Source organism: Theropithecus gelada, chromosome 15 (assembly GCF_003255815.1).
Source record: "Theropithecus gelada isolate Dixy chromosome 15, Tgel_1.0, whole genome shotgun sequence".
In the NCBI taxonomy this organism is placed as follows: Eukaryota; Metazoa; Chordata; class Mammalia; order Primates; family Cercopithecidae; genus Theropithecus; species Theropithecus gelada.
This window is the reverse complement of record NC_037683.1, coordinates 28,330,452-28,343,956: the sequence shown is the minus strand read 5'-3', so window position 1 is coordinate 28,343,956 and position 13,505 is coordinate 28,330,452. Positions and strand designations below refer to the sequence as shown.

General features: G+C 43.4%; 1 protein-coding gene across 1 annotated transcript in view; it reads left to right on the top strand.

Annotated features, from left to right (window-relative positions):
* Positions 1-13,505, top strand: part of SNX30 (sorting nexin family member 30) — a 123,694-nt gene that overhangs the window by 36,505 nt on the left and 73,684 nt on the right. The gene's annotated exons all lie outside the window — the stretch shown is intronic.

Here is a 13,505-nt window from a genome sequence, read left to right as displayed (position 1 = left end):
ATGCAGATCTGAATCAATACAACATTGTTGAGTGCCACAAAACTAGTACCGTGCAGGGAGAACCTGTTCTGTATGGGGAGAAAAAAATGAAGTGAAAACACTGTGGAAGGAAGTATGACCTATTTGAATGTAGTCACACATTTCCTTCTCATTTAGCACATCCTCTTGTGTTCATTTTAGGTTTGGGTTGAGGGTTTAAGGACAGCACCCAGCCCTGTATGTAGGGAATGGGTGTCACAAATCATTAAGCGTGGAAGTACTGTACTAGAGGGCGGTTTGAATTTGGGTTGCTCCGGGAGGTCGAAATGTATTTCTGTTTCCTCTTTTTAGTTTAGAGAGACAGTTTAGAATCTGAAGTGATTTTTTTTCCCTCCCTGGGTATTTCTGAGGTTCTAATAATTATAGGTTCTCTCCCAAGAAGCTTAGATATAACATCTAAGCTCCCAAGAAGATTGACATTTGCATGTGCACATGCAAATGTTGGTGCATAATTTTTGGCCCCCCAGGGTGCTTGTGGGTTTCAGAGAGACAGTCCCTATTGTAGAGGAATGGTGAATTTTTGGTAATTTTTGAGTCAAGGACAGTTTTTTTTTTTTTTTTAAAGACGGAGTCTCGCTCTGTTGCCCAGGGTAGAGTACAGTGGCGCAAACTTGGCTCGCTGCAACTTCTGCCTCCCGGGTTCAAGCAATTCTTCTGTCTCAGCCTCCTGAGTAGCTGGGACTACAGACACATGCCACCATGCCTGGCTAATTTTTTTTTTTTTTTTGTATGTTTAGTAGAAACAGGGTTTCACCATATTAATCAGGCTGGTCTCAAACTCCTGAACTCGGGGGATCCACCCAAGGCAAAGACACTTTTAGTCTTGCTAAAAGTACAAGGCTTTTGCAGCACATCTGAGAAGTGTGGGCTGTAAGAGTGGGTTAACAGTAACCACTTGGCACCTGCTATTGGGAGTTGAGTCCTGCCCTGTTCCTCACTTGAGTGTTTTTTTTTTTTTTTGTCCTTCAGAAGGTTTGGGCTGGGGTGATGATTAATCAACAAGCACATACTCAGCTCTGTATGATATATTGTTTCCTCCTGGCCTTTGTTCTGAAAACCCTAAATGCCCTTTTCTTGGACTTTCCTTAGGCACCTGACTTGTTAGGTCACATGCCGAGTGCACTCCGCGTGTGTAGTACCATGTCAGATGGTAGCACAGAAACATGTCGATGAGAACCAGGCTTTGTAAGATAAACAGATGGTACAGTTAAGAGGAATTGGGCGAAGGGTAGGAAAGGAACTGTTGTTTATGAAGGGATCATTCTAGGCATCTTCTTCTTACCTAAGAGGAACGCCTGGATTGTGGTGTAGCACAGCCCTACCCGGGCTCCTCAAACATCACTCGAGGGACCTCATGCCTGTTACGTATAAGACTTTTCCTTATGTGTAATAGAGACAACTTGGATGATCTCTGGGGGTGGTTCTACACCCTAGACCCTTGTATGATTTTGGTGCAGAAGTTTCGGTGGAGGAATGCCTTCCTTAGCTTTATAAATTTTCAGTTGGCAAGATCCTGAGAATCAGGGTCAAAGTGGGCAGAAAAGGGAGCAGGATTGCAGGATTTTTTTTTTTTCTTTCTTGAGTCAGGGTCTTGCTCTGTGACTCAGGCTGGAGTGCAGTGGCATGATCTCGGCTTACCACAGCCTCAACTTCCTGGGCTTTTAGGTGATCCTCCCACCTCACACTCCCCAGTAGATGGGACCACAGGCATGCGCCACCATGCCCAGCTAATTTTTGTGTTTTTTGTAGCGATAGAGTTTCACTATATTGCCCAGGCTGGTATCAAACTCCTGGGCTCAAGCAATCCTCCTGCCTTGGTTTCCCAAAATGTTGGGATTCCATGAGTGTGCCACTGCACCTGGCCCCGAGAGCAGGATTTTAGGTCGAGTTGTGTTGTGTCTGTGCCCTCTGGGAAGGTGAATTCTGTCTTTGTAGAAAGCTGTCTGCTTGGACTGTTGAGCCCTCTGGGTGGCGTGCACATCCTTGACCACCAGCAGAGGCAGAATTTTTGTGTTGGGGATCTTAGTTATTGTTAGGAACAGGCTCTCGGAAATGCCTCTCATCCTTGGTTGTTGGGGATTTCTCAGCCTGGAATGTCCTGGCCAAGGTCTCCCCCAGCCTTGTTTTTCCATTTGGCAAGTCTGCTTACTCTTCTCAAGTTGCCACCATCAATTCATGGAGCTCTGTTCATAACCAATATTGCATTGCATCAGAGTTAGAGGTCTCATGTCCATATCCCCAACTAAAGTTATTTAGATGCTCTGTCCTATTTTGTTTGGTAGCACTGCATTGGGACTTTGGCCTTGTGTATTTGGTGTTTAGTATGTGCTTGAAATACTGGATCTTCCTTAGAAGGAATGAACAGGAATCATATATAATAAATGCAACTGAGAGTTGGGGAAAATCTTGGCTCCTAAGAATCATAAGAATGTCTGGAGAAGTTAATGTTAGTCTGGAGATTCTTAGAAAAATCTATTAACAGCCACTGGCAACTTTGCCAAGGAATGTGGACTTGGGCTCTTTAATTTTGACTTTATGATCTTGCTAAGAGGTGTTCTTTTGCATCAGGCCAATGGGTGGAATTTGCTTGAAGGGCAGATTTTCTAATAGAAAACCTATGAAAAACATTTTCAGTTTCTAAAGAACTTTAGCAACAAAGCTTTGAAACAGGCGATCTCTTAAACCATGTCTAAAGAAAAAGTCTTGCTTTGTAAGAAATGGTCCTGAATCCAAAGTAGAAACGTGAAAAACTGTTTAGGGGGATACTAACTTAGAAACCATAGGCTATGGGCGTTGGGCACTGGGAGATACTTGTACAAGCAACCTTGGAGTTTTTGGAGAATATTTGAAATGGTAATTCCTGGGCTGTGTGGCAAGGAAAACTGAACTTCCTACTAATAAGCAAGTAGCAGCGCAGAATTTGAGACATACTGTTAATAGTTAAGATACATTTGAATAACTCTCCAAAAAAAAAAAAAAAAAACCAAAAGAGAAATCTCTATGTCTTAATATTCCCTACTTTTTATATCACTGTGTCCTATCTAGATTGTTAAAAATTATGCAGACATTTTAATGATTATATGTACTAGTCAGCTTTGCTGTGGTAATAACTCCAAAAATGCAAAGGTGTGCAACAAACATGAATTTCTAGGTCATGTTGTGTGTCAGTGGCTATGAGTCAGCTTCTCTGGCCCCCTCCTGCAAGTCTTCCCCTTCCAAAGGAGCAGTCCCTGTTTGGGACACAACTGCTTTCAAAGTCGAGTAGCAAGGGAGCTGGTGGAAGCATGCGTTGACTCTTAAAGGATCTGCTCTGATCTGATGTACATTCATGTACCGGTGGCCGGAGCAAGTCACGTGTCCAAGGCCAAAGTCAGTGTGGTGGGGAGTTGTCTTCCTGTGGGAAGTCACTTGGCAATAAGAAGAATATACGATCCTTTTAAAGGAAGGGAAGATCATAATTGTGAACACGAATGCAATCTACCACTTCTTTCCCAGAACACTTGGTAAATATAGCAGTTCATGTTTACCATTTAAAAATGCTTTAAACACATTTTCTCCCCATTATGTGTATTAAAAATTTTAGATAATTTGAGAGGAGCTTGACCTATTGCCATGAAGTGATGTGGCAGATCACTGTATGAGTTCAAGTATTCTTCTCTATATTATTGCAGTACCTAGACTTTCCAGAATGGTTTTGAATTATGGCAAATCCTTTATATCTGAATGTAGTGGATATGCCTTTGTGATTTGAAAGGTTTCTTCATTTTTAAAATACGTCCACTACATTTTTGACGGTTTTATTGTTATTGGAGATAATTTACAGAGCATGAAATTCACCATTTTAAAGTATATAATTGTGAGTATATATTCACAAGGTTGTGCAGCCATCATCGCTATCTAATTTTAGAGTATTTTGTCACCCCAAAAAGAAATTTGGTCTTTATTAAGCTGACTCTCCCTGTTCCCCCTACCTGTAGCCCCTGGCAACCAAGTCTGCTCTCTGTCTCTCAGATTTGCCTGTTTTGACATTTCATATAAATGGAATTATGTAGCATATGGCTTTTCTCATCTGGCTTCGTTCACTTAGTAATGTCTTCAAGATTAATTGCTGATGTTTTCTGATAGATATTTTTAAACATATTTAGGAACTTTCTTTTTTTTTTTTTTTTTTTTGAGATGAAGCTTTGCTCTGTCGCCAGGCTGGAGTGCATTGGCTCAATCGCACTACTCACTGCAACCTCCGCTTCCGGGGTTCAAGCGATTCTCCTGCCTCAGCCTCCCAAGTAGCTGAGACTACAGGTGCGCGCCACTATGCCCAGCTAATTTTTGTGTTTTTAGTAGAGATGGGGTTTCACCATGTTGGCCAGGATGATTTCAATCTTTGACCTCGTGATCCGCCCGCCTTGGCCTCTCAAAGTACTGGGATTACAGGTGTGAGCCACTGCACCCGGCCGGGAACTTTCTTTTTACTTCTTAATTTTACTTAGAGATTTAAATGGAATGGCTGATATGAGTGACACCAGTAAGTATTTTGGTAGTTTTGCACATGAGTATCTTCAACAGTGGTTATATATAGAATCAGTTAATGTAATGAATTGTATTGATAAATTTCCTAATGTTAAATCATTCTTTCTTTCCTGGAATACATTTGACTTGATCCTGGTATATGGTTTTTTTTCCAAAAATTCTTTTAGTTTACTATTAGCTGTTACTTTATTAATGATGTTTACACTTGTACTCAGTTTTCTTTTTTGTCCTAATATTTTGATACCAGATATAGATAGTCATCATGAAATGATTTGAAAGGTTTCTCTACTTTAAAATTATGTCTTAGAATATTTGAATAAAGTAGGACTCATTCTTTGAAGGTTCATGAGTGCTCACTGTAAAACACTTGGGACCCAGCTTACCTCTTAGTGGATGCTCTGTGACAACAGTTTTGTGGTTATTTATCTGTTTAGGTTTTTTACCTCTATTTAATTTCACTTTGATCACATAATTTTTCCTAGAAAGCCAGCTAGCTCATATAGATGTCCAAATTTGTTTGCATAGTTATTCATAGCACAACCTTTTAATTTACAATCATACATAGACACAACTTCTAAATAGTTGTTGTCTGTTCCCTTTTTCCATTTTCCTCTTTTTTAATTTTTTATTGAGACAGCATCTCACTCTGTTGCCCAGGCTGGAGTACAATAGTGTAATCTCTGCTCACTGCAGCCTCCACCTCCCGGGTTCAAGCAAGTCTCATGCCTCAGCCTCCCGAGTAGCTGTGACTACAGGCTTGAGCCACCACGCCTGGCTAACTTTTTGTATTTTTACTGGAGACAGGGTTTCACCATCCTGCCCGGGCTGGTCTTGAGCTCCTGGGCTCAAGCAATCCACCTGCCTTGGTCTCCCAAAGTGCTGGGATTATAGGTGTGAGGCCACTACACCTGGGCCGTTTTCCTCTTTTTGTATTGGTCAGATTTCCTAAGTTTTAGTTTATCTGATTCATCTTTTAGAAGAATTAAATTTTGCTTTTGTTTACAACTTTTGTTCTTTTCTGTTTTAATTTATGCTTTCATTTTTAAATTCTCTTTCCACTTTCTTTAGGCTTTTTTTTTTTCTTTTTCTTTTAATGGTACCACAGAGTAAGTCTGGCCTAAAGGGTTCTGTTGTATGGACTTCATCTTTGTCAAATGCATGTTTATCTGTTATTGAGGACTCTTGCTTTTTTGTGTTTCGGTTTTCTAGGGTCTGAGTGATGAGCTAATGCCATTTTGACTTGTTTTTATGGTTTACTTGCCTCCGATGAGATAATAATTCAGGCCTGCTATTTGCCCCCATCAGAACAAGTGAATTATTGGATCCCCTGTGTTTCTGCTTGATGTTGTTAGCATTGTCTTAGATCCATAGATTACTCGTTATCTGTCAGATGGGAAAGAAGCCTGGCTTTCTCTGTGTTTTAGCTGCTCCCCACATCTCAGTAGAGCCCAGTGCCCCCAGCATTTGCAGTCTGGCCTGCTTTGGGCTTGTTGGACACACCCCAGGGCAGCCAACCCAAATGCCTTCATGTTCCTATGAGCTGCTGCTTCCATCTCTACCCATCATGGCGGGGAGAAGGCCATGTGGGCAGGGTGCCCTCTGCTGGTGGCCCATTTGTCTGTGTATTTGTCTGTGCTTGGCATCCCCTTGGTCACAGTCACAGCAGCCAACACCTTGGTGGTCCTGGTTTGCCCCACTGCCGAACCTTTCATGTCCTCTACTCCCCACTGACAATCCAACTTTCAAATTAGTGTGCGTGTAAAGGGGGTTCAAGAACATTTTCTCCTTATTAGGTAACCTCGATAACCTGAAGTAACTTCGGTGACATGGGTTAGATTCTTCTTAGTTCTTTTTTCAGTTGTGGCCCAGGTGGAGCCAGTAGACAGACAACCTTTGAAACCTTTGGCATTTGGATTGTTTCCAGTATTGACGTGACTCCAGTCACTGTTTTTCTTGTTCTTTTTACCTCCACTGTTTAATTTTTTTTTTCTTTCATTTTCTAGGTTAAATTAGTATCTGGAGGGTGGAAAAAGGGAGAAAGCAGAGGCTTGTGTTCAACTCACTGAGTTTATCTAGAGGTCTGGCTTTCTAATTTTTTAAACGAGTGTGTCACATTACACATACAAACATGATCGCTTCCTGGTTATTGAGCCTTTGGGATTTTTCTAGGTTTCACTCTGTGTTCTTTGTATCATGAACGTCTTTGAACAGAACATTTTTGAGATTGTCCCTTTGAGTTTATTCTCGAAAGTGGGCTTAACTTTTACAACAAAATCAACAATCAAGAATATTCAGTTTGTATAGAATATATATATATTTTTTTTTGAGATGGAGTCTTGCTCTTGTCACCCAGGCTGGAGTACAGTGGTGCAATCTCGGCTCACTGCAACCTCCACCTCCCAGGTTCAAGCAATTCTCCTGCCTCAGCCTCCTGAGTAGCTGGGATTACAGGCGTGTGCCACCACCCCTGGCTAGTTTTTGTGTTTTTAGTAGAGATGGGGTTTCACCATGTTGGTCAGGCTGGTCTTGAACTCCTGACCTCGTGATCCACCCGCCTCGGCCTCCCAAAGTGCTGGGATTACAGGTATAAGCCACTATGTGTGGCCGACACGTTCATTCTTTAAGCATCTGCCCTATACCTGGCACGAGGGAGGTAAATTAAGACAAGTAACATACAGTCTGTGTATTCAGAAGAGCCATCATTTTATCCTTAATGTAAAGACACCGTGACAGGCTTTGTCAAGCTCCTCTGAGACTAGATCATTCACTTGCCCACATTCCTCCAATAAAATAAAAAAGAGAAATTAGATTGTTTTAGCATGACTTGTTTTTATTAAAACTATATTGGCTCCTAGTATATACCACTCTCTTTTCATAAATCATATGTTCAATGTAATATAAAATTTTGCTAGTGATTTATGTTAATTTAATATTCTGTCTTGTGGCTGGTTGACCATAATGGTGTGTCTTAAAATTGAAATTCTTTGAAACAGAGGAGTTTGTAAGGCAACCTCACTCTGCATCTGTCTTCCTAGGGTAAAGTAAAACGGGGAAGGAGGAAGAAGTGCTCTTTTTTTTTTTTTTTTTGTTTGTTTGTTTGTTTGTTTGAGACGGAGTCTCGCGGGGAAGGAGGAAGAAGTGCTCTTTTTTTGTTTGTTTGTTTGTTTGAGACGGAGTCTCGCTCTGTCGCCCATGCTGGAGTGCAGTGGCCAGATCTCAGCTCACTGCAAGCTCCGCCTCCTGGGTTTACGCCATTCTCCTGCCTCAGCCTCCCGAGTAGCTGGGACTAAAGGCGCCCGCCACCTCGCCCGGCTAGTTTTTTTTTTGTATTTTTAGTAGAGACGGGGTTTCACCGTATTAGCCAGGATGGTCTCAATCTCCTGACCTCGTAATCCGCCCGTCTCGGCCTCCCAAAGTGCTGGGATTACAGGCTTGAGCCACCGCGCCTGGCCAGAAATGCTCTTATAATGGAAACCTACATAGTGAAAATTGGTATTTTGCTACAATGGGGAGTTTTCATTATTAATCAACTATGTAGTTGTAACTCTTCATAAAGGCTATTCTGGATATCCTTTGTTATAATAAAATCATTAAGAAAATATATTTGAGGCCCCAACTGTGGGTCTCAATGCAATTTTAAATTTGCAGCAGCATTTATTGTGTGTCTGCTATGAACCCAGCCTCATAGTTTATAAAAGGATGCAAGAATACTTAGAAGTACGTGTGTGTGTGTGTGTGTGTGTGAGAGAGAGAGAGTGAATAGTGATATAGCACCCGCCATGTACCAGACACTATTCCAACTGCTTTCAGATACTAACTAACTCAATCTCACTACACCCATTTTATAAATGAGGACATGGGGGCTTAGAGAGATTAAGAAGCTTGCTTAAGTTGCACTGCTACTAATTAGTGGTACTGGGATTCAGAACTGGGCAGTCTGGCTCAGGTTAGCCTCAGTTGCTTGTCATTCCACAGACATTTATTGAGTACTTTTTATAGGCAAGGGATTGAATTTGGTCATTTCTAAGATTCATTCATTCATGAAATACTTACTGAGAACCTACCATGGGCTGGAGTAGCATGGTCTCTCCTCTTAGGGAATTTGTAGACTAGTGGGGAATCAGACAGTCAATCAATATATAATGTATTTTCAAACAGTGATAAGTCCTGTAAAGGAAATAAAGCCAGAGAAGGGGCTAGAAAGGGATGGAGGGATGCAGAGTTATTTTAGATTTTATGAGCTGAGGGGGCGTCTCTGAGTAGGTGTCATTTGAGGAGAAACCTGTCTGAGGAGAGAGGCCAGCCATGGGGGGGATCTGGAGGGAGAAGTGTGCTCCAGGTAGAGGGAGCAGCAAGTGCAAAGGTCCTGATGTCAGAATGAGCCGGCACGGTGCGTGGGCCAGTTACGGAAGACCGTTGTTTCTAGAGCTGGGGAGAGGGTTGGTGGTGAGGTCAGAGAACAGGGTAAGGGCCAGGTCATTTTGGCTCTTGCAGGTTATGGGAGGGAGTTTCGATTTTCTTCTGAATGTCAGGGGATATCTTTGGGACTTTTGAGTAGGGGAGTGATGTGTTTTGATTTATGATTATTATTATTTTTAGAGACAGGGTCTTGTTGTGTTGCCCAAGCAGTAGTAGAGTGGCACGGTCACAGCTTATTGCAGCCTCGGTCTTCCGGGCTCAAGAGATCCTTCCGCCTCAGCCTCCCAAGTATCCGGGACCACCAGCGAGTGCCACCATGCCTGACTAATTTTTAAAATTTTTGTAGACAGGGTCTCTTCATGTTTCCTAGGCTGGTCTCGAACTCCTGGGCTCAAGCGATCCTCCCACTGCCTCATTCCCCCAAAGTGCTGGGATAACAGGCATGAGGCACCGCGCTTGGCCTGATTTAAATTTTTAAAGAACTCTGGCTGCAGCATGGAGAACAGACTGTGGGGTGGCAGAAACAAAGCAGGAGGCTTTTGTGTTGAGCCAAGGAATTCCCTCTCCTGGAGGGAACTGTTGGTCATAATGGTGATAAAAGTTGGTCGTAAAGGTGCTGCCACCACCCGATACCTGCTCTTGAGCTCAAATCTCTGTGTCGCAAACCGCACTGCGGGAGGATGCTGATGGAGAAGCAGCCTGTGTCATTCAGTTCGCCTCACCCTCTGCCCAGGCCTCGTGAGATGCACATGCTTTCCCTCCACATTCATTGCTCATGGGGACCCTATCTTGAAGGGAGTCATTTTGGGATAAACTTGTATTAAGACCCTAAGGGAAAAAAAGTTAACTTTCCCTGACTGGCTTTAAAAACAGAAGCTTCGGTCCAGCACGGTGGCTCACGCCTATAATCCCAGCTCTTTGGAAGGCCGACACAGGTATATCACGAGGTCAGAAGTTCAAGACCAGCCTGGCCAATATGGTGAAACCCTGTCTCTACTAAAAATACAAAAATTAGCCGGGTTTGGTGGTATGCGCCTTGTAGTCCCAGCTACTTGGGAGGCTGAGGCAGGAGAATTGCTTGAACCCAGAAAGCAGAGGTTGCGCTGAGCCAAGATCACACCACTGCACTCTAGCCTGGGTGACAGAACAAGACTCTGCCTTGAAATAACAACAAAAACCCTAGAAGCTTCATATTTACTTAAAGGATTTATGGCCAGAGAATAGACATGAGAGACAGCTTAGGGATGGAAAAAGACACACAAGAGAGATTCAGCATGGGAAGAAACCCTGGCCTAAGAACCAGACACCTGGGTTCAACCTTTGGCACAGCACATGCTAGTGTCTGTACATCTGGGCGAGTTACTTAACTTTTTTGAGTCTGCTTCCATGTCAACAGAGATGATACCTGTATTGCTAACCTCACGAGGCTGTCATGGGGTATGGTGAAGTAAGCACTGTGTATGGCTGTGCCATCTCCATCTAAGGTGGCAGTGTCACTGCTTAGGCGATAACAGACCCCGGTAGCCTGTCTGCTATTCTCATGTCTCAAGTAACATTCCAAGGAACACGCTGGAATGAGGACTGGGGGGGTTTTCCATGGTTGCGTAGTCCTAGGAGGGAAGAATCTGGAGTATGTGACAAGATCTGATTGATTGACTCTCCCCTCCCTCACCCCCAACAACTGGTTCGAGAACTAACTTCATACTGTCTGGCCAAGACATTTCAGATCTTTATGTGGGCTGTTCCTGGAAGGTTATTGGCTGAGGTTCCCAGGGCAAATGTGAGGGGAGTTGGCTTGAAGTCACTACCCAACCTGGGGAGACAGATAATCACACACACCCTGACAATACAGTCACACACACACGCACGCACACATGATGAACAAGGCACAGTTGCAGTCACTGGGGACTCACAGTGTTTGTGGATAAGTCTGATATATAAATAAATGATTAAAACTACAAAATGCTTCAGTGGAGATGTCTTCAAAGTATTGAGAAGGATGTGAGTAATTCTACCAGGGAGTGGGTCAAGGAAAGTGTTAAAGGAGAGGGGATTCAAGCAGATTTCTGGAAGATATTTGGAGATGCTATGTACAACAGATGGGGGACTTTTCCAGCAAAGATAAGGGGCATGCAACCACTGGGTGATTCCTAGGAACTGGTCCCTTGGATGTGGAAGGTGGTGGTAAGAAAGGAGGCTGCTGAGATCAGGCCAGGCCGGATTGTGGGAAACCACTGTCTGAGCTGATTTTGGCATCTCTGCCTTAAGATTGTGAATTCTTTTCTTTTCCTTTTTTTTTTTTTTTTTTTTTTGAGACGGAGTCTTGCTCTGTCGCCCAGGCTGGAGTGCAGTGGCACAATCTTGGCTCACTGCAAGCTCCACCTCCTGGGTTCACGCCATTCTCCTGCCTCAGCCTCCCGAGTAGCTGGGACTACAGGCGCCCGCCACCTCGCCTGGCTAATTTTTTGTATTTTTAGTAGAGATGGGGTTTCACCGAGTTAGCCAGGATGGTCTCTATCTCCCAACCTCGGCCTCCCAAAGTGCTGGGATTACAGGCATGAGCCACTGCACCCGGCCATGAATTCTTTTCTTTTGTGCAGTGTCTATCCCTTGACAGAGCTGTTCTGAGGCCTGGTGTGCTAGTGTTGATAAAATGTAAAGGAGGGCCCCTGTGAGGCCTAGCATGGCATCCTGCCTGAGGTCAGTGTTTAAATGTTAACTGAAATGACCAAGACATGATGTTTATCCTGGAGTTCCAGAGAAGACGTTGTCCCCATACAAATCCCCAGACACTGGGGTGTGGACACCGTGTGTCCTGTAGTACCAGTACATTGCAAAAGCAGTCCCATCAGTGGCTGCTGCTGTAGTTGGGCTCTGCAGTCATGTCCATACTGAGAGGGGCTGCTGAAGGTGTGACGTCCCAGCTGATGAGCTTGTCCATCTGCCCTGTAGTCAGAAGCATAGCAGTAGAGAAGTGGAGGGGGTAGGTCTATTGCCATGAGTACCTTCTGTGAAAATGGCACCCTTTTAGTAATTACAGTTTTTTGATATTACATAAGTATGTGATTAAATGATCTGTGGTCAGTGGAAATGGGAGTTGAAGGTGCCTTTTCTGTGTACTTTCCATTACCCCCCAAGTTGGGTGACATCGCCCTTGACTCCAGGCCATGCTTCTTCCCTCTGCCGTGTCCCATTGCTCTTCCCAGATGTCCCATCATCAGCTAGAGCTCATGGATGTGACTGCTAGGTTAACCTCTAATTTCCTGTACGTTCTCTTACGTGGTGGCTAGGTCATAATTCACCTGCAGAGCTCCAAAAGGAGAGAATATGAGGAAAGCACCCTCTGCTCCTCAGCCTGTGATCTGATGGCCCACAGGTCACCAAGGCTCTTTCCAAGATGTCATGTCACTTTCTTGCCATATTCTTTAGTCTCTGTCTCCCAGTTATTCCAGGGTGACATTCAGAGGCCTTGACATCTGCTGCTAGGCAGGGCTCTGTTCTGTTACCAAACCTTCAAACTAAACAAGATAACTAACTAGGCCTTGTCAGTTTCACAGCCATTTTTTTTTAACATTGTAGGGACATAATTTATTAATTGGCTTCCTCCTAAGACCTAAAGAGTGAGGTCTGTAATTTTAAAAACCTATCCTTCCCTTCCTTTCCTGGCATTTGCCCCACTGACCACCCTCCTACCCACTACTCTCTTTTAAAAACATTGTGGAAAATTTTAAGCATATAGAAAAGGGAGGAGAATTGTATAATGAACTTGCAAGTACCAGCTTCAACAGTGACCAACTTGGGCATCTTGTATCATTTATATCCCCACCTACTCATCCTTAATTATTTTGAAGCAAATGCCATTTCATTTTATTCATAAATATTTTAGTATATAATTTTAAAAGATGAAGATTTTGTAAAATCATACTTCCATTAACATACCCAGTGATTCCTTAATATCGATATTCAGATTTCCCTAAATATCTCAAAATCTTTATCTTTTTGTATCTTGTTTTAATGGAATTGGTTGATCTCTTAAGTTTCTTTACATCTATAGGTGCTTGCTCTCTCTTTTCTTTTTTTTTTGAGATGGAGTCTTGCTCTGTTGCCCAGGCTGGAGTGCGGTGGCATGATCCCGGCTCACTGCAACCTCTGCCTCCCAGGTTCTAGCAATTCTCCTGCTTCAGCCCCCTGAGTAGCTGGGATTACAGGCTCACGCCACCATGCCTAGCTAATATTTATATTTTTTTATTTATATTTTTTTTGAGATGGAGTCTTGCTCTGTCATCCAGACTGGAGTGCGGTGGTGCGATCTCGGCTCACTGCAAGCTCCACCTCCCTGGTTCATGCCATTCTCCTACCTCAGCCTCCCGAGTAGCTGGGACTACAGGCGCCCGCCACCGTGCCTGGCTAATTTTTTGTATTTTTAGTAGAGATGGGATTTGTATTTTTTTTTTTTTTTAGTAGAGACAGGATTTCACCATGTTGGCCAGGCTGGTCTTGAACCCTGACCTCAAGTGATC